General features: G+C 36.6%; 1 protein-coding gene across 3 annotated transcripts in view; it reads right to left on the bottom strand.

The window, feature by feature from the left end:
• The window catches only part of LOC135197969 (uncharacterized), a 425,938-nt gene extending 413,112 nt beyond the window's left edge, over window positions 1-12,826 (bottom strand). For all 3 annotated transcript variants that reach the window (XM_064225277.1, XM_064225275.1, XM_064225280.1), the window contains exon 1: window positions 12,464-12,826. The gene's annotated coding sequence lies outside the window, so the exon portion shown is untranslated. The remainder of the gene's footprint in view (window positions 1-12,463) is intronic.
• Between the last annotated feature and the right edge of the window lie 6,376 nt (window positions 12,827-19,202).

The raw sequence follows: 19,202 nt of genomic DNA, 5'->3' as shown, positions 1-19,202 counted from the left end.
AGATGCTTTCTGTTGTCTTCCGGCATCAATTTAAAGTCGCTGTGTTCGCGCTCTTGTGACATCACCTTAAGGAAGAGTGTGAAAAGGAAGGAAGGAATATAAAATTTAGGCCGAAGGCCAAGTGCTGGGACCTATGAGGTCACTGCAATGAAAGGGAAAACTTAGCATTCGCTCTAACGAACAGTTGTTAGGAAAGGGTGGAAAGTAAGATGGTAGAAAGAGAATACAAACGGAGGTATAGCAAGAGGAATGAGATGCAGGTGCAACTAGGGGCCGAAGGGACGCTACAAGGAACCTAAGTAATGCCTACAGTGCACCTCACGATGGCACTAACTCCCTACGGGGAAACAAAGATTGTTGGCTTCAAGTTTGTTTAAAATGTCCAAGGATATATAATACGACATTTTTCATTTCGTGCTTCCTTTAATTTTTCTTGACAATTTCTGCTTCATTCCAATTACACAGTGAACACAAGATAGCAAAATCTAAAATTTATTATATGTTTATAACGCATATATAAGCTTCTTAACAAATCCAATGTACAGAGACTAAAAATTGGATCTTGTCCTTATTAGGCCTATTTATAAAATGCCGATATATATATATATATATATATATATATATATATATATATATACATACATACATACATGCACACACACACACACACACACATATATAATATATATATATATATATATATATATATATGGGTGTGTGTGTGTGTGTATGTATATATATAAAGGTTCTACAACTGGGAATCAATTACATATAGCACTAGAAAGTCTGTTTCTACTTTTGCGACAAGAGCAACATTCGATAGTCAAGATTATTAGCGTCCCCCTTCCAGAAATACTTCTGAAATAAAAAAAAGGCGGGGGGGAGGGACTGGCTATGATATTATGTCATGCAAGGATATTCACGAAACGCAAAAGGAGGAAAAGTGCGCAGTAATGACTGGTTTGCATAATTGCGCTCTTCCTGTAGGTCACTCAGTCAGTACTCGCCTGACAGAACAGAGTTCTACCAGAAAATTGGATAATTGTATTAGATTTAAATTTCACTTATATCAAAATCCATTTTTTAGGGAAGGGCCATTATAACGTGAAATGAAACTTTATACAGCAACAATTCACCTGTTGCACTAATGAATCGATTGTTAGGAGAGGGTAGAAAGAAAAATGGAAGATACTTTGAGTTACTGTTTAACTATTACTTACTTGTTCAATATATCAACAGACTCTTATGCATCATTTGTGACTCAATACTGGTGACAACAAAAACCTAAGGTTTATTGTTAGTTTATAGAGGCCAGACTCAATCCTCCTTTGTCCATTATATTAATAATAATAATAATTATTATTATTATTATTATTTAGAAGTTTGTTTGTTTGTTTGTATGTTGTTTTTACGTTGCATGGAACCAGTGGTTAGTCAGCAACAGGACTAACGGCTATACGTGACTTCCGAACCACGTCGAGAGTAAACTTCTATCACCAGAAATACACATCTCTCACACCTCAATGGAATGCCCGAGAATCAAACTCGCGGCCACCGTGGTGGCAGGCCAAGACCAGACCGATCACGCCACTGAGGCGCTTTATTCAAAACATGGACGCTATCTAAATGGTACTAACTCATAGGGGCCATCGACTTGGAATTCAAACTTCAAAAGAATATGGTTCGTTATAACGCTTACAAAATACAAACACTCGTCTTTTTCCGGAAATATACAACAAAACATTCCATGTTTTAAGATGCATGATCATTTTAATCTTCCTCTCATTTATAAACAATGACACCTACGCAGTATAGACAACATACAATCCCTTGGTTCAAATCTTTAGGTATTACCACTAATGCCCCATTTATACTTCAAAATCGCTTCTGCTATTTTTAAAAAATATGAGTTAATGATCTTTCTCAGGTCATATAAGTCCACCTCCATAATGGCACATGGAATGATAACAGAAACATCAAGGAAGCAGGGAATTCCACATCCTGAGAGTTAGTAAGGGATTTGTCATGCATCTAAAATTGAAATTGTTCTCAAAGATGAAAGAGCAAGTTTACACGTACTATCAAAATGACCGTGTTACAAGTCCCCACTCTCAGGATGTTATAGTATAGTGTGCCGACCCTAAACTGGGACAAAGATGCCTTCAGTCTTACGGAGGGACCAGTGGTGTGAGAGGCTAGCTCCTAAGTGGACCCAGGGATTATCCTTGTTATATATACAGTCGCAAATTGAATTGGAATATAAAATTTAGACCAAGGCCAAGCGGTGGGACCTATGAGGTCATACAGCGTTGAAAGGGTAAATTGAGAGTAAAAAGATTTTAAAAGTATAAAGGAAGACAACCTCGCAGTTCCACAATGAAACAATTGTTAGGAGATGGTGGAAAGCAAGATGAAAGAAAGAGAATAGGAACGGAGGTACAGTTAAGGGAATAAAAAGACATTCACTCATGCCTACAGTGCCCAGCGTGAGGTGCACTGATGACATTACCTAGCCCCCTTCAGAAAATGCAAATTGAAATGTATAGATACACATTACGTTTTATACAGTAGGGTTACCGTAGACGATTAATTACCAAGAAGCTTACATTCAGAACTCGCAATATCTGACGAAAACATCGGAATTTAGTGTTGCTTACCTCGCTTCAAGATAAGATATATATATATATATATATATATATATATATATATAATATATATATATATATATATATATATATATATATATATATATATATATAATGTATGCATGTATAACTACTCCGAAACTAGAGAGCCAAATACGATCGGTGGTCAAACATGGAAATCTATTTCCATAAATCCTAAAAAAAAATTAGTGAAAATGGTATAAAAAAGATATTCATAATTTAAGAATATATATATATATATATATATATATATATATATTATATATCATATATTATATATATATATATATATATATGTATATATATATATATATATATATATATATATATTAATATAAGTAGATAAGCCATTAAAATTCTCATGCCATAGATAGACTCCACCTTGGACCAAGTCATCAAAACTTGAAGATGATGTTGATAACGACGAGGAGGAGGAACGGGAGGTGCTTTGAAATTTGGGTCCACATTCTCCTAATGTGCTCTTCATTCAGAAACTGAGACACCAGTTTTAGTGACCACAAAATTTAGTCTTAACTCAGAGACTGCGACGCCAGTTTTAGTAAGCATAGAATTTAATCTTAATTCAGAAACCGAGACGCCAGTTTTATTAACCATATATCAACCAATTTAATTCATAAACTCAACTGCCACAGTTATTCAAGGTCAAAACCGTAAAATAATAATATGAGCTAAAAAAACAACAACAAAGAATAATAAAAATGTAGAGCCTAAGTACGAAAAGAAAATAAAAAACGGCTAAGTTAATTCCATGCCCATCTCCTGGCATTATTCATCATACTGAATAGGCCTACGACACCCCGGCCTAATTATGGACGTCCTGTTTCTCCCAAGGATCATGGATGGAATTTAAAAAAGGTTCCGAGTGTCCTGAAATCGAGGGCGTCCTACAACAAGTGTATCCTGCGCTATGGACATCCTATTTGATTCTATCTATTTGTTTTTCTTTTGTGATTCGAAAGATATGTACCATATATATATATATATATATATATATATAAAATTTATCTATATATACATATATATATATATATCATATATACTATAATAATATACATAAAGATAAATAGTATGTATTGTATATACTATATAACATATAAATGTAAATATTTATAATATAAATGATACATAGCATACACAGAGGTCCTGATTTCTCCTCTGTGCGCTGGTTCGAATCCACGAGGGGATGAAATTATCATCAACTGAAAAATTCCCCTTCGGTTAACATATATGAAAATATATTGAGGCCGAGGTAGAGCGAATTGGATATTAAAGGATTTTGTAGCTTAATGCATATATATATATATATATATATATATATATATATATATATATATGTATATATATATTCGTCCTCTCGTGGATTCGAACCAGCGGACAGAGGAGAAATCAGGACTTCAGTGACGTTATAGACTCGACAAACATATACGGGTGAGTCTCTCACCCCATACAATAAATATAATAAAGGAATCTCTTCGGAAAAAAAAAAATATCTTAAGAAGCTGGAAAAGCGCGCCCTTTTGATTTAAAAACTCTGGAATTGTATTCTCAGCTTAATATTTTGAGTTTAGTAGAGAGCACTACATCAAGTACGAGGCTTTTGCCATCATACGCTCTGACTTAATTTTTGTTTTTTCTTGTAAGCTTTCGCGATCAAAAATGGTTGGCTGGATAGATGACTCAATCTTATCTTCTACAAAAAGACTGGAATATAAAACTTAGGCCAAAGGCCTTGCGCGGGAACCTATGAGGACATTCAACGCTGTTTTACAAAAAGTAATATTTAAATAGTATAATATAAGTTCCAATTTCACAGAGGAAAACGAAATTAACAATCAAGTTGATAAAAATCTTACATAAATATTTAATACAGACGGTCTTCCTTTGGCCTACGGTATTCTTGGAAAACACCATCATACTAGTCTAAATATTGTAATAAGTAATAATCGTACTCTATGATACAGAGCATATTCGTTACGTAATAAGCGGTTACCTTTTCATCGAGAGATAGACGAACTGTCACTTAAGCTTTTTCGAGAACGACGTATATCTGCAAGACAGCGTTTTTAAAAATGCCTTTTTTTTTTTGCATTCCTATTTGCCCCTGCGGGCCAGGAATTAATTTGAACGATTTCATGTAATATTTTCTTAAGAGTGAATACACTCTTGAGAATACTGGAAAATACCAAAATTCAATTGAAATCCACTTTCGAAAGCCAAAGTCATGAAACTTCGTTCTCATTTTTTTTTAGCTGAAAGTTCTCAAACCTTTAATCTTTTAAAGATCGTTTTTCAATATTCTTGTTGATTTTTCTTAAATAATATAAATATGTTACTGCAAATGGATATCCGTTTCCTTATTAAGAGTCAATGTAAATCTGAATTTCTTTTGTAGTCTTTCATGAATATTCTATTTTTTCAACGAAAATTTTGTCAGGCTACAACAAAACGCCTCAGAAATAAAACTGGAGCTTCGTAACAATAGTCTATATAATCGAGGTTTATATTTCAATGAAAATATATCCATAGCGTTATAACCTTGTCGCAGAATATAATACGAAAACTATATGAGCTACCAACGCCTAATAGTCCAGAATATAACTACCACATAATAATAATAATAATAATAATAATAATAATAATAATAATAATAATAATAATAATAATAATAATTAAGAAGGAAGCATCAATCACCGATGTCGCAATACCATGGGACACCAGCGTAGATGAGAAAGACAGAAAAATTTGATAAGTATGAAGACCTGATAGTAATAATAGAAATAAGAAGGATATGGGCTAGGCTACGAGATAGGAAATTGTACCCATAATCATAGGAGCACTAGGCACGATCCCCAGATCCCTGAAAAGGAACCTGAAAAAACTACATGCTGAAGTAGCGCCAGGACTTTTGCAAAGAGTGTGCTATTAGAAAGAGCGCACATAGTGACGGACGCAACCCGGAACCCCACACTATAAGCAGGACGCAACCCGGAACCCCACGCTATAAAAACCACTCAGTCGAATAAGATGACAGAAATAGAAATCCCTCCCTCTCAAATAAAATAATAATAACATATTAATAATAATAACATCGATAATAACAATCTGCGTTTACTCCAGAATTTCATAGCCATTTGCTTAATAAGTCATGAACAGATGTTGGCCTACCAACGACTATTCAGAATATACATAGATGGTGTTGGAACATGATAATTCCAAAATATCCATTGCGAACTGTGCATTGTTTCCGATTTACGTTGAAGCTATTATCTAATTAAGAAAAATATGATTTGCTGACATTGGTGTCAATTTCCTACCTAACTAAACGCAATGTGGTACATGCATTCTTACCCTGTGTGTAACAACGAAAGTCTACTGCATAGGTCTAACTTCCTTTTAACCGGGATGGGTACACGATAACATCATCTATTAATACTCTTGCTAGAGGTGTAGATGGATTAATAATTGAGTTTATCACACACGGTACAAAACGGTCACGGAGATCAAACGACTGAAGAAAAAATGCTGGCCTTATGCCGTCATAGTTTCTCGCTCTTCAAAGCAGCCTGTAAAGAGCTGCGTGACATGAGGTATTGGCGCGTCCGCAAAGACAAATGAGGACTTTGCACGAACACCCTTTGCCTGCTATACTAACCGCTCAAGCAGCCCAGTAACGAGAGAAATGATAAAACACATTAATTTACTTTTAAAAATTAACAACTAGATCTTTGCACTTTATATATATATATATATATATATATATATATATATATATATATATATATATATATATATATATCACAAAATAGCCACACAACTTCACTGGGTATTACCATTATTGTTATTATTCACATGAACCCTATTCATAAGGAACAAGCCCATATGAGCCACTGACTTGAAATTCAAAGTTCCAAGCAAGACGAGACTGCTGGTTTTCCCATTTACAACCGTAGGCCTATGTGTACTGCAAAGTCCCATTCATATCTTTAGCACGATCATATTTCGCAATGATTTAAGCTCTGCACGATGCCGTTGTTCGTACCAAGCCTAAAAGCAAAATGCAACTTTGGTGAGGCCTTTTAATCTGCAGTCTTGCGTCTATGCCAGCAAGCTCCCGATTGGCTGAAATCAACGATTCCGATATCTTAGGCTTACTGTGATGAAGATGCAAAATGTTTTTTTATCATTATTATTATTAATACATCTAAACGCTTATATAAACAAAGAACCCTCACACCGTATTTTGACCATAAACATACCGATTTATGTCGATAATCTAACAATATAAGCACAAGAAAGACGATCGTAGCAAACAAGTCTACTCAGATAAAAAAACGAACGATGGACTTTAAAAAAATTATTTTTCATCTCATTATAGTTACATCAAAAGACATCTGGCTATGTAAGTGCAAACTGGAGGTATTTTATTAATTTCTTGCATGTAAATTACATGAGTCGGCCACTATTCGAAATAAACGAACTATTGTTGTCAATGAGGCTGTCTAGGGACTGGAGGTTGAGTGGAACAACCTGCTGTGTTGGCCGTTGTAGGGAAGAAAGCCTCTGCTATCATCGGCAGTCTTGAGAACACTTGGAAAGGGTTCATGAGAGAGAGAGAGAGAGAGAGAGAGAGAGAGAGAGAGAGAGAGATCTCGACCGTAATTACATCAATTAATTATTTCGTTAAAGGGTAGGCACAAATATACGGGTAGGAGTTATGACAGCCCCAGGAGGGAAAATACGCTTCATTGTGATGTCAGTCGCGTTCACAAGCAAGGAATTCGACTTGAAAATGAAGCCCCTTTAGATCTTAACCACAAATGACCTTGGCTACAACCTTGGCTTCAAAGACAAAGCTCTGGGCTCACGTAGCTTTAGCTATAGAGATAAAAGTGGTGGTATTTGATCACACATGAATTAGCACTTACTATACAGATAACTTTTTAACGCGACCTTGAAATAACAACGTAGGACTTCTAATGACAGTTCACTATGTTATGAAAATTGACAATAGAAGTAACAGAGAGAGAGAGAGAGAGAGAAGAGATCACGGATGAACGAGAGGAGACATCAGAGATGAGGAGAGAGCGAGAGAGAGAGAGAGAGAGAGAGAGAGAGAGAGAGAGAGAGAGAGAGAGAGAGAATTTTTCCTAGGCCTACCCTCAGTTTAGGCCTATTCCAAATTACTAGGAACGAAAGTCTAAGATATTAAGCGACAAAGATATGACTTGCTAAAGAAGATCTGAAATATGTATCTGATTTAACAGAAATAATAGCATATATATGTATGTATATTGAACTTACTGATCACTGTTTACCAGATACGTATGCAATTGTAATAACCACAGTGCCCTCTTAACGTCTCGAATTCTTCACGAGTCAGATCTGGATACGATTGTCGCTACAAAGCCTAAGGTCCAAATGCGAAATTATTAAGAAATTCTGGCGCCCCTACCAGGATTCGAAACCGCATCAGCAATGTTCGCGGAAACTTTCCTAGGCAAATCGCGAATATAAAAGTATTTAAATTTTGCGTTCCAAGATAAGAAAGATGCACATTGTCACAGATCATAATAATAATAATTATAATTATTATTAAGAAAGCAAATCCACAGTAGTATACTTGTTTGAGTTCATTTGCAATATATACAGCAGAAAGCTTTCGATGACCTGCACGGTCCTCCTTGTCATCGAAAGCTTTCTGCTGTATATAGTTCGAATAAAATCAGACAGACATAATACTATGGATTTACTTTCCCATTTTACTGACTTGTGTGATTATGAGTTTTCTCTAGATTATTATTATTATTATTATTATTATTATTATTATTATTATTATTATTATCATCCCGGCTTGTGACGAGCGGGTGGAGAGAGGGGGTACAATTATAAACTTAGAATTGAAAAAATGTTAAAAATTAGAATAATAACGCCATGCACAATAAGATGCACACGGGCAACAGAAATGTTATCGTACATCGCCCTTAATGGCACTGGAATCGTCGGGAAAAATAAATCCAAATAAAGTTAATCATCCAACTTGTCCCGTGAATATTGCACCCTCAAGAGAGAGAGAGAGAGAGAGAGAGAGAGGGGGGTGGGGGGGGGGGGGGGGGGTGTTGAGCAGACAAGCCTAGTACCTGTTGATCTCCCGCGTGGCAGTGTTATGGAACATGAGTCTGAACGATATATCTTGCCAACTATTTACTGATGGTGCAATCACCGCTGTAATAAGGTATATATTTAATAAATAAAGTACCTACGGAGAGAGAGAGAGAGAGAGAGAGAGAATCATTTGGCCTTGGCCCTCACATAAAAACCTGTTAACTGATAAGGGACATGAAAGGGAGATGAATTCTATCGCAATTAGATAAAAAAAGTGAACATTTTATAGATTGTGAGATTTAACTTTGATAAACGGAAAAAAAACATGAAGCATAAGTTCCTGATGATGATGATGATGATAGAGAGAGAGAGAGAGAGAGAGAGAGAGAAACGTGGACCATGTCGACCATAAAGTGAAGACGTGCTTGTAAATATGAATTGTAGACCCAAGCAAGTACAACTAACGCAAAAGTCAAGAGAACAGCACTAAGAACAAACATCCTGCAAAACAAATGACGGATAACATCAAAGCCAATTTCCAGTGCAGCACCACAACTACGCAAAAGTAATTAGAACAACTGCCAGTGGCTAGAAAAAAAAAAAAAAAACAGCAATTGGAACCAACGCGTATCCTCCTTTAAGGATCGCGAAAAATGTCGATACCACAGCCTTACTCTTAAAATTCTTAACAAACAGCAAGCGACGCGAGATTAATATCCAATTGCTGATTGGTAATCCTTAGGAAGCTTGATTCCCTCCCACACACACACACTTGATTAGCCAATTTTCGATAAAAAGTCGTCATCTCTGCTTATCTAACCTGTCTCCTTCAAAGGATTCCACATTATTATACAGACGTTGAATTTAAACGGGTTTAAAATTCCATATACAGCTATCTACCTTCTGGGTTAATTAAAAGTGTATTTAGCAGTAGCAGTATTAATATGGACGCTGTTTTATCACTACTAGCTAGTCCCATGCTACATCTACCAATACTTTTGCCAGTTCCGGCGTCGATGATACTCGCGTTAAACGCTAGTTACTCATCGTAATCAATCAATTACTCATCGTTATTTAGATTTAGATTATGATCAAAGAATTCCGTCACAAGTCTCATATGGTTGTAATTCATCCCCTTACAAAGAATTCCGTCACAAGTCTCATATGGTTGTAATTCATCCCCTTACAGTCGGTTTCAAGGCCATTCAAATTCTACGGCAATAATCATCTCAGGAAACTGTGTAAGACGCAAAATCCAAGAGAGAGAGAGAGAGAGAGAGACTAAAACAATCGTCACTGAACAGCAACAAGACATTATGGGACTCTGTGTATTCAAAAGCCGGACCTAAATCCAACTCTGAAATTTCATTAAGAAGAATATTACCTTACTCCCTAGTCTTTACCAGACGCACTGAAAGTATGTATCCTGATGGATTATATGAATAGAGTTACTTACTTTAAAAAAATTAAATTAAATTAACAGCAGAATACGGTAAGAACTTCTACGAGAAAGTCCGTTTCCAACGCTTTCTCCGTAACGTGTACAATTTTTCACGGAAGAAGCCAAAGAGAGCATTATCTCGAAAAAACAAAATGTCGATCTGTTAAAAAGAAAAAAAGCACAAATAGATGAGTATACTAATCATCAACTGAAAATAAAAGCTACTAACAAAACACGTAAGACATTCAAAGACGACAAACGGGCAAGGTAAACTTATCTATGCGCAAGTGCAACGCGCATACGTCAGTAGCATAAAGGGACGCTCAAATGAACGTACATAATACTTCATGAAACGTTATTCCCCGGTATTACGGTGCGAGGAATGAAATGCCTTTAGTACGATGCAGTGACATCGTGGGGCCTGAATAGAACTGGGATGCTGAAGCGAACCACTGAGTAATCTTCAGTTCGAGGAACAGGCCAAAGGCTGATACTAGGTGTTCCTTTAAAGGACTAAGGATCTTGGTAGGAGATCTCTTGCAAGATTCAAGATGTCTGCAGAAGTTACCTTAAAGTACTAGGACAGCGGTGTCAAACTCAAATCCTTTCGAGGGTCAATTATGCACTTGCTTATGGTCTCGAGGGCCATCAAAGATTTGGTAATTACTTATTCCTTATGACTCATTAATCAAGATTTGCAATAAAAGAGCCTTATTGCCAGCAATCATATGAAATAAATTAATCAATTATTGTCATATGAATGAAAGGTAAAACTTATTATGTCTCGTTTTAACAGTTTAGTAACTTTGGTTAAATTTTCCTCAGTTCCAACAGATATAGTAGCTCGAGTTGAAAAATCTTTTGGCACCTCGCGGGCCACTTAAGACCATCCCGCAGGCCATGAGTTTGACACCCCTGTACTAGGAGGTTAAACACAGCTCCCTAGAAAAATATATGAAGTTTAATATCGTCATGCTTCATACAATGGTCAAAATACCAAATAATTACTGCAGGAAAAATGGAAACCAATGTTGTTTTTTCTTTTCTTTTCTTTATAGCAATATTATGGGGTCCAACACAAGAAAAAGATACAATTACAGGGCAGTAACTCTTAAAACACGCGGTACTGACAAATTTCTCAATGTCAAGACACTTTGGGAACGGAATGGAATACAAAATTTAGGCCAAACACCAAGCGCCGAGACCTGCGAGATCATTCAGCACTGATGATACTAAAGGAACAATATGTTTGAGAGTATATATTTCTAAGCGCCGAAAACTAATTTGATAGTGGAAAATGACGTGGTTGTAAACAATTATTCAAAATTACCAAGTAAATACGGTATCTCGTAAAAGCTAACATAGAATTCAACATCACGCCCATAGATATCTATATATATGTTCACGTCCCAGTAACTACACTAGCCACTGCATTAATTTGCTCAAGACCCATGTTAAGGCAGTCCTCTATTTCATTCCACGTCTGCGAAATACAAACATGGAGAAAAAGAAAACTGCACTATCGGCATACCTTAACCTTAACGTATCACTAGTACTACATTCTGGCCAGTCACGACAGTATCAAATATACGTAATTATGAAAAATATGTCTAGTGGGAAATGGTAATAATAACAGCAAATTTAATTAGTTTAGTTGATAACAAACGGTATGATACACACAGAAGACACTTTGATTGTCAGCGCCATGCAAAATTCAAGTCTAAGACCTTGGTGTAACTTACACGTATGTACAGATCTGCAATAAGAGTTTGCAATGCATGGTTTTAACAAACATTCATCGGTTTTAACATTCAAATTAAAAAAAAAAAACACCAAGCTATACTTCAACTAATGTGCATTCCCTAATAAACCTAAATTAAAATTATCTTATACAAACCTACATAAAACTTTGTGGATGACATTATCGGGATTCTCAGGTCTACTTAACCAAAGAAAGGCCTATATATTTTAAACCGTTCAAGCACCACAAATAAAGAAAAAAAATATGCCAGCTGCTTTCCGCTGATTTACAATTAAAGACAATTCAAGCATCACCTAAGATAAAATTCAAACCCTGATTCTAAAACTTCAAAAGCAAAAAACCAAACTTTTGTATGCGCGAGACTTGGTTGCTGAGCACGAGTCGACCGAGTAGTGAAAGAATGACCTGCGTTCAACAGGTGCCCTTATGAACGGGTTTAAAATCCCAGGTAATCAAAATCATCCACATTACCTGTTCAAAACATGGTGAAGGTCGTCGGAGGATGATGATGCACGGAAGGGCGCGAAGCTTCGAAGGACGTTGTGGTTTACGTTCCCTTCCTCTCTCTTGCTACTACCTAACTACTACGACCGTCACAACACAAACCACGTGAAGATTATCAACAAGATAAATTGTCAGCGGACGACGATTCTGACACGCAAATACTGCTTGATCTAAGACGATTTACTTGGATACGAGCCTTCCATGCAAATGTGACGCTTTAATATCGTTCAAAAGATTAATTTACGAAAAAATTCACGATCGGACCACTGTGATTTACGCGGGCTGCACTTGCCACAGACCTACCTCTGCCACTGCCACACCGTTACTGAATGGTGGGAGTTTCGGAGCCGAGTTATATCAGCGGCAGAAACCACCCTGATTCGTTGCAAGGAAGTCGCTGTTGCCAAGATAATGGACTGTTGTGTTAAAGCACATTAAGGATAATGTTCTAGCATCATCATTAATGTGTATGTACGAGCCGAGACCTGCTGCCTTCTCTCGCCACAGGCAATTCATTTACAGGGTCATTCATTCATAGGCCTAGTGCGGTATGACCTTGATGTACTTGGGAAGTTCGTAGGGCAATATTGAAACAGGAGTGACATGACAACTTCTTAATTACCTTTCTCTGCGAAAATTAGACATCTTGAAAGTTATTCCGGCAGTGAAAATGTAACTTCCGTTAGTAATAAGCTAATTGTGAATTTGTTCTAAATGAGTACCGTCGTACATCTGCCATGGCGGACGGGACCAGCCAATGGTAAAAGAGGGCGCGGCCATAGTGGACCATGGTGCGTTTGTTGGTTATTCGCAGTCTGACAACTCAGTGCAAGGCTGTTGAACATTCCGAATGGGTCTGGGCGCTTGTGACTTCCGCTTCTTGAATTCTGGACGCGAAGAAAGTTTTGGAAACGCCAGCGACCGGTTAAGCTTCGGAGAAAAATTGGACCAAGATCTAGATCTAGAATTGAACAAACTTTTTCTTCAAAAGATGCGTATGTCTGCTATCACGTGATAACAATAAAGCTAACACATTAAACATTGATTTTGATGCAATAGTTTTTTATGCAATAATTTGTTTTTTAAAGTTTATATATATATAATATTATATATATATATATATCTATATATATATATATAGAAAAGAAGTGCGGAACAGTAGCAGTTAAACTTTTACTAAGAGTAAAATAAATAAAATGCAGTAATGGCAGAACGACTTCCTGGTTAATATAACCAAAAATTTAATAACCATGAATATATTACAAAAATTAAATAATGGTGACATAACACCGTTTATGTAGACTGCAGTATCATGATTCAATTTTACAAGCATGTTTTTGATAGAATACGCATTTCGTTTTTTTCTATTTTTCCTACCTTTAGTTAGTATGTCAAAATTCAGTCCATGAAGTAAACAATTTCCTATTTTATACTTAACCACGAATGTCTTTTTTCATCCATATTTTACCGTGCTTTCCATGCTTTTGTTTAACACTTCTCTCTCTCTCTCCTGTGAACAGATTGGAATATAAAGCAGTTATGCCAAGCGCTGGGACCTGTGAAATCATTCAGCGCTGAAAGTAAGAAGGATTTAGAGGAGTAACAGGAGGAAAATTTCGTAGTTGCACTAAGAAACAACTGTTAGAGAAGTCGGAATGTCAGATGGAATAAAGACTATGATCCGAGGTACAGTAAAAGGAACGAAAGAGGTTGCAGCTAGGGGCCGAAATGACACTGCAAAGGCCCTTAAGTAATGCATACAGTGCACAATGTGAGGTGCGCTGACGGCACTAGCCCCCTACAAAGTCCGCTGTGAATAGGCATGCCATTTTTAGGGCAATCTTCATTATCAAGTCAATTATTGTTTTTGTTTTGGAGAGTTCCATAATAAGTGTTAATAATTTGAAAGACAAATAATTCTCCGCTCCACGCATAATTGACTTTTCTGTTTTTCTTTCCCTTTCGCTTCTATTAAAGGATCTCTTGAGTGTTCCCCGTAGGAAGGTAGTGCCGTCAGTGTACCTCACTCGGTGCACTTTAGGCATTACTTAAGGTCCTATGTAGCGTCCCTTAGCTGCATTTTATATTCCAATTCTCATTCCTATTGTGTATGTCAGGAGAAAGATGTCCTGCCACCGGTGACATAAGTGGGGCAAAAAGACTCCTTCTCAGTCAGATTGTTAAAGTTATTCATGGTTAAAAGCCAGGTAAAATGAGAATATGGCTACTAACACACTTTCACAACATTCGTGATGTTTCAACTCACGTACTTGATATTTAACAACACAGTAAAATGCAAGTGGCGGCGCGAAGGAAATCTAAGAAAAATTAACGTTATATGATGCGTTCTTAGATCTAAAGGTGGAACTGGGAGAAAATCCCACATTCGGACTGCGAGGTGACAGTTTGAGAGGATGGACAGTAAGACTGAATTCAACGGAATGGAATATAAAATTACAGCAAAGCGCTGGCAACATCGCTAATCGTCATTATCACAGGCATTTTTACCACAGATTTTCCTGATTTTCGTCATCATTCAGACGAGATCCGAACACAATTGGGACAAGTCTGCAGGGGCCACTCGACTCGAAATTCAAGCATGTTTGTATGGTAGTTTTTACGTTGCATGGAACCAGTGGTAATTCAGCAACACGACCAACGGCTTTACGTGACTTCCGAACCACGTCGGGAGTGAACTTCTATCACCAAAAATACACATCTCTCACACCTCAATCGAATGTCCGAGAATCGAACTCGCGGCCACCGAGGTGGCAGGCAAGACCATAACGATCACGCCACTGAGGGGCTTTGAAATTCAAGCTTCCAAATAATATGATGTTTATTTGAGAGAAATTACAGAAGTAACAGGCAATCCAGAAGGATCTGTTATTAGAATGAAGATAAATTAATAAATATACAAGAAACAATATAAATAAATTATTAAAGTAAAAGATGAACTGTTTTAGGGTAATAATGCATTACATCGTCCTTTGAACTTATGAGGTTTAAATTGCCCTTTTTCCACACTGTATGCATTGTATAAGGTTCTTTACAGCGTCCCTTCGGATACTAACTGCAACCCCTTTCATTCACTTTACTATACCTCCGTTCACATTCTTTTTATTCCTTCTTACTTTCTAACAATATTGTTTCCAGGTGGAACTGCAAGGCTTTCCTCCTGTTACAACTTTAAAACTTTTTTACTCTGTTACCCCTTAAAGTGCTGAATGACCTCATGGGTACAAGAGCTTGGCCTTTGGCCTAAATCTTATATTTCAGCCCATTCCACTACCTTCCATTTCAGTCAATATCTAGTGGACAAAGAACTTACTTAACTTTCGCAATAATTATTTCATGGTGCAACCGCGAGATTTTCAGTCTGCTATACACCTTTAGAACATTCTTTCCTCTCAATTTCCCTGTCAGCGCTAAATGGCCTCACAAGTCCTAGCGCTTAGCCTATGGCCTAAATTCTGTATTCCATTCCAGACCAACCCGTTCTCCTTGTTATCTAAAGACGAATCCATCTGAATCTTGGGGATCCTAGCAACAACGATTCATGTTACAATGGGCATAACTTTGATCAGATTATATGGTACCTCACTTAGACAGAAAGGACTGAATATTGATAGGAGACGAGCGCATAAAAAGGCAAATAATTCATATTATCGCAAATCATGTCACATATGGAAACAGAACGATCGGTTATGAGCTATATTGCCTTTTTTAAAGATGGACCCCGACACCCCCAAGCGTTTCGGACTTTTTCATTAATTTATTGAATTATTTTTTCCGATTTTGTATGAAGTAATACGGAGTTATTTGAACTATTAGCTTTCACTAGTAATCAGCGGCGACATCTCGTCAGCTCGACTTAAACAACTTGAGCACTTTTTCTAAAAATCATGTTACGAAATGGAATATTTTTTTTCAATGAGCATTTAAACCAGATTTTCAATACATTGATTACGAAGAAAGGCGATTACTTTCCAAAAAACCAAAAGCTGTATATATATATATATATATATATATATATATATATATATATATATATATATATATATATATATATATATATATATATATTATATAGCATCACACACTTTTATATATATATATATATATATATATATGATATATATATATATATATATATATATATATATATATATATATATATATATATATATCGAGCTACAATGTCCTTTAATATCTAATTCACTCTACATCGGAATTAATATATTTTCATATATGCTTAACCGAAGGGGAATTTTTTCTCGATAATAGACTTGCCTGGACCCGGGCGCGAACCCATGGAGCCTTTCAAATCCAGGAACGTCAGTGAAGCTTATACCTACTACACAACCGCAGGAGGCTTCACTGACGTTCCTGGATTTGAAATGCTCCATGGGTTCGCGCCCGGGTCCAGGCAAGTCTATTATCGAGAAAAAATCCCCCTTCGGTTAAGCATATATGAAAATATATTAATTCCGAGGTAGAGCGAATTAGATATTAAAGGACATTGTAGCTCGATATATGTATATGAATCACGGAAATGCGCTATGTCCCAAACCCGGATTTATGGGGAGGGTAGGCATAAGGAAGGGCATCCGGCCATAAAATCCAGCCAAAACCAATATGACAGTGTACCTATAGTTTCTGACATTTGATTGATCAGGATTAGACATAAAACTCCCTGTCCTATATAACTAACTCCTTGCTGGAAAGAAAGTTATCAGGTAAACAACAACTTTCTTTCCGACTGTATTTCATTCGTTCCTTGACAATGTCTTAGTAAAGACGAAAGCGCTGGGATTTCTGCCTATCATTTTCCTGTGGTTTTCGCTTATTTAATGAATTCAAGTGCATATACTGTGATTTTTTTAAGCATATGTGTGTGTACATAGCATATACAGCATAAAATATCGAAAATGTCAACATTACCTGTGATATCAGTATCATTTGTTCCCCCACCACCCCTTCCTCCCCCAAACCCCCCTTCTTTCTCTCGTTCTCTATTCTGGAATGTTAAAAAAAATAGCCATAATTATTCTTTAAATCACACAGTTGAAATAATACAGTCCACTCAACATACATCAAATCCTTCAATAAAGCCGTTCATTTAAATAAAATTAAACAAAAAGCAACGTAGGCGCTTACTGGACGTTGCCTAGTTTTGTCAGTTTCAAGCATCTTCACAAAGTATATCTTATTTAATGCCTAACAATTCAGTCCGAGACCCAGATCAGCGATGCCGAAAGCGACCTGTAAGTCTTGAATATAACTGGGAACACTGACTACCTGGAAATACGCATGCAATTCGAAAATAGACCTACATGAAAGAAAATGTATCCATGGGCAGAATTATGATTGTTTCTAATCGGTGAAACTAGAAATTGTCTGAGTAACGTCAAAGCACCGTTTTGTATCATGATCTTATTCATTTATGCGAAAAATCATTGCAAGTTGGGCTGACTCCTCAGAGTCATTAACATTGTCTACCTCGACTCAGTCTACGTATATGTAGTTGCTACAAATTTTTTTTACAAAAGACATGGCAATACCCAAACGTATGTTCGGTCGTATCCAGAATTTTTCACCTAAATTCCCGATTGCTGTCTCGTTATGTAGGGAGTAGGCTAATTGAAGAAAACGTTACAGCGAACGGCTAAATACCATAGAAAATGACTACAAATAGAATGAGCGTAAACTTATGCAAATCATACTCTTTTCCCATGGCCAATGTATTGTGCTTAAAATTATTTTTTATCATTAGTCAGAAGATGCAACCTAATCATATAGAACAAGCGCACAGGGGCCACTGACTTGGAATTAAAGTTTCCAAAGAATATGGTGTTCATTAGGAAGAAGTAAGAGGAGGCAAGGGGAAATATAGCAAGATTTCGCTTAGTAGGGGCTAATACTAAAAGAATAAAATAAATAAATAAATTAATATATAGATAAAAAATGTATAACAGTGCAAGGAGAACGGTATTAGGGTAGTATTGCATGGCATTAAATGTCAATTAAATAACTCCCACTCTCCTAACAATATCAAACTAAGGTGAGCCCTGGTTCAAATAGGTACCTAAAAAAATACAAAGTGCTTTCAACAATTGTCTCCGATTACGACGGATATACTAACCATCGTCTTTTGTCTCGAGTAAAGCAAGGGAACCTGGTATTCGGCCGAACCTTCTGCTGTTACTGGAGAATTTTTTCCTTACTGACAACACCAGCAAACAAAGCGAAAATCTGCCAAACCCACAAAATCGTCAGAAAACACTTGCAGATAAACATACTAAGACACGAAGAACATTCTGAGGATTTTACGCACTTCTTTCCCGCCGCTATCGCTACATGAGGGGCTTGCTGATCCGTATCCGTGTGATAACGTCAACAGGGTCCTACCCCATTCTTGGGACTGGAATTCAGTGCTGAATGAGAAATTTGGAATAAAGAAGGTTTTAAAGGTGTAACAGGAGGAAGACCTTGAACCTGCACTATGAAACAATTGTTAGGAGAGGGTGGACAGAAAGAGAATATGAACGGATCGGTACAGTTGCAACTAAAGGCCGAAGGACTTTTCAAAGAACCTTAATTAATGCCTACAGAGCACTGCATAGCGCTACCCCACTATACGGAGTACCCCGTCCTTTAACAAACACGCACACACAAAAGAACTAAATTTATATATAAAAAAAAT

Source organism: Macrobrachium nipponense, chromosome 21 (assembly GCF_015104395.2).
Source record: "Macrobrachium nipponense isolate FS-2020 chromosome 21, ASM1510439v2, whole genome shotgun sequence".
Taxonomy (NCBI): Eukaryota; Metazoa; Arthropoda; class Malacostraca; order Decapoda; family Palaemonidae; genus Macrobrachium; species Macrobrachium nipponense.
Note: the sequence above shows the minus strand (reverse complement) of the source record. Positions and strands in the feature narration are given on the sequence as shown.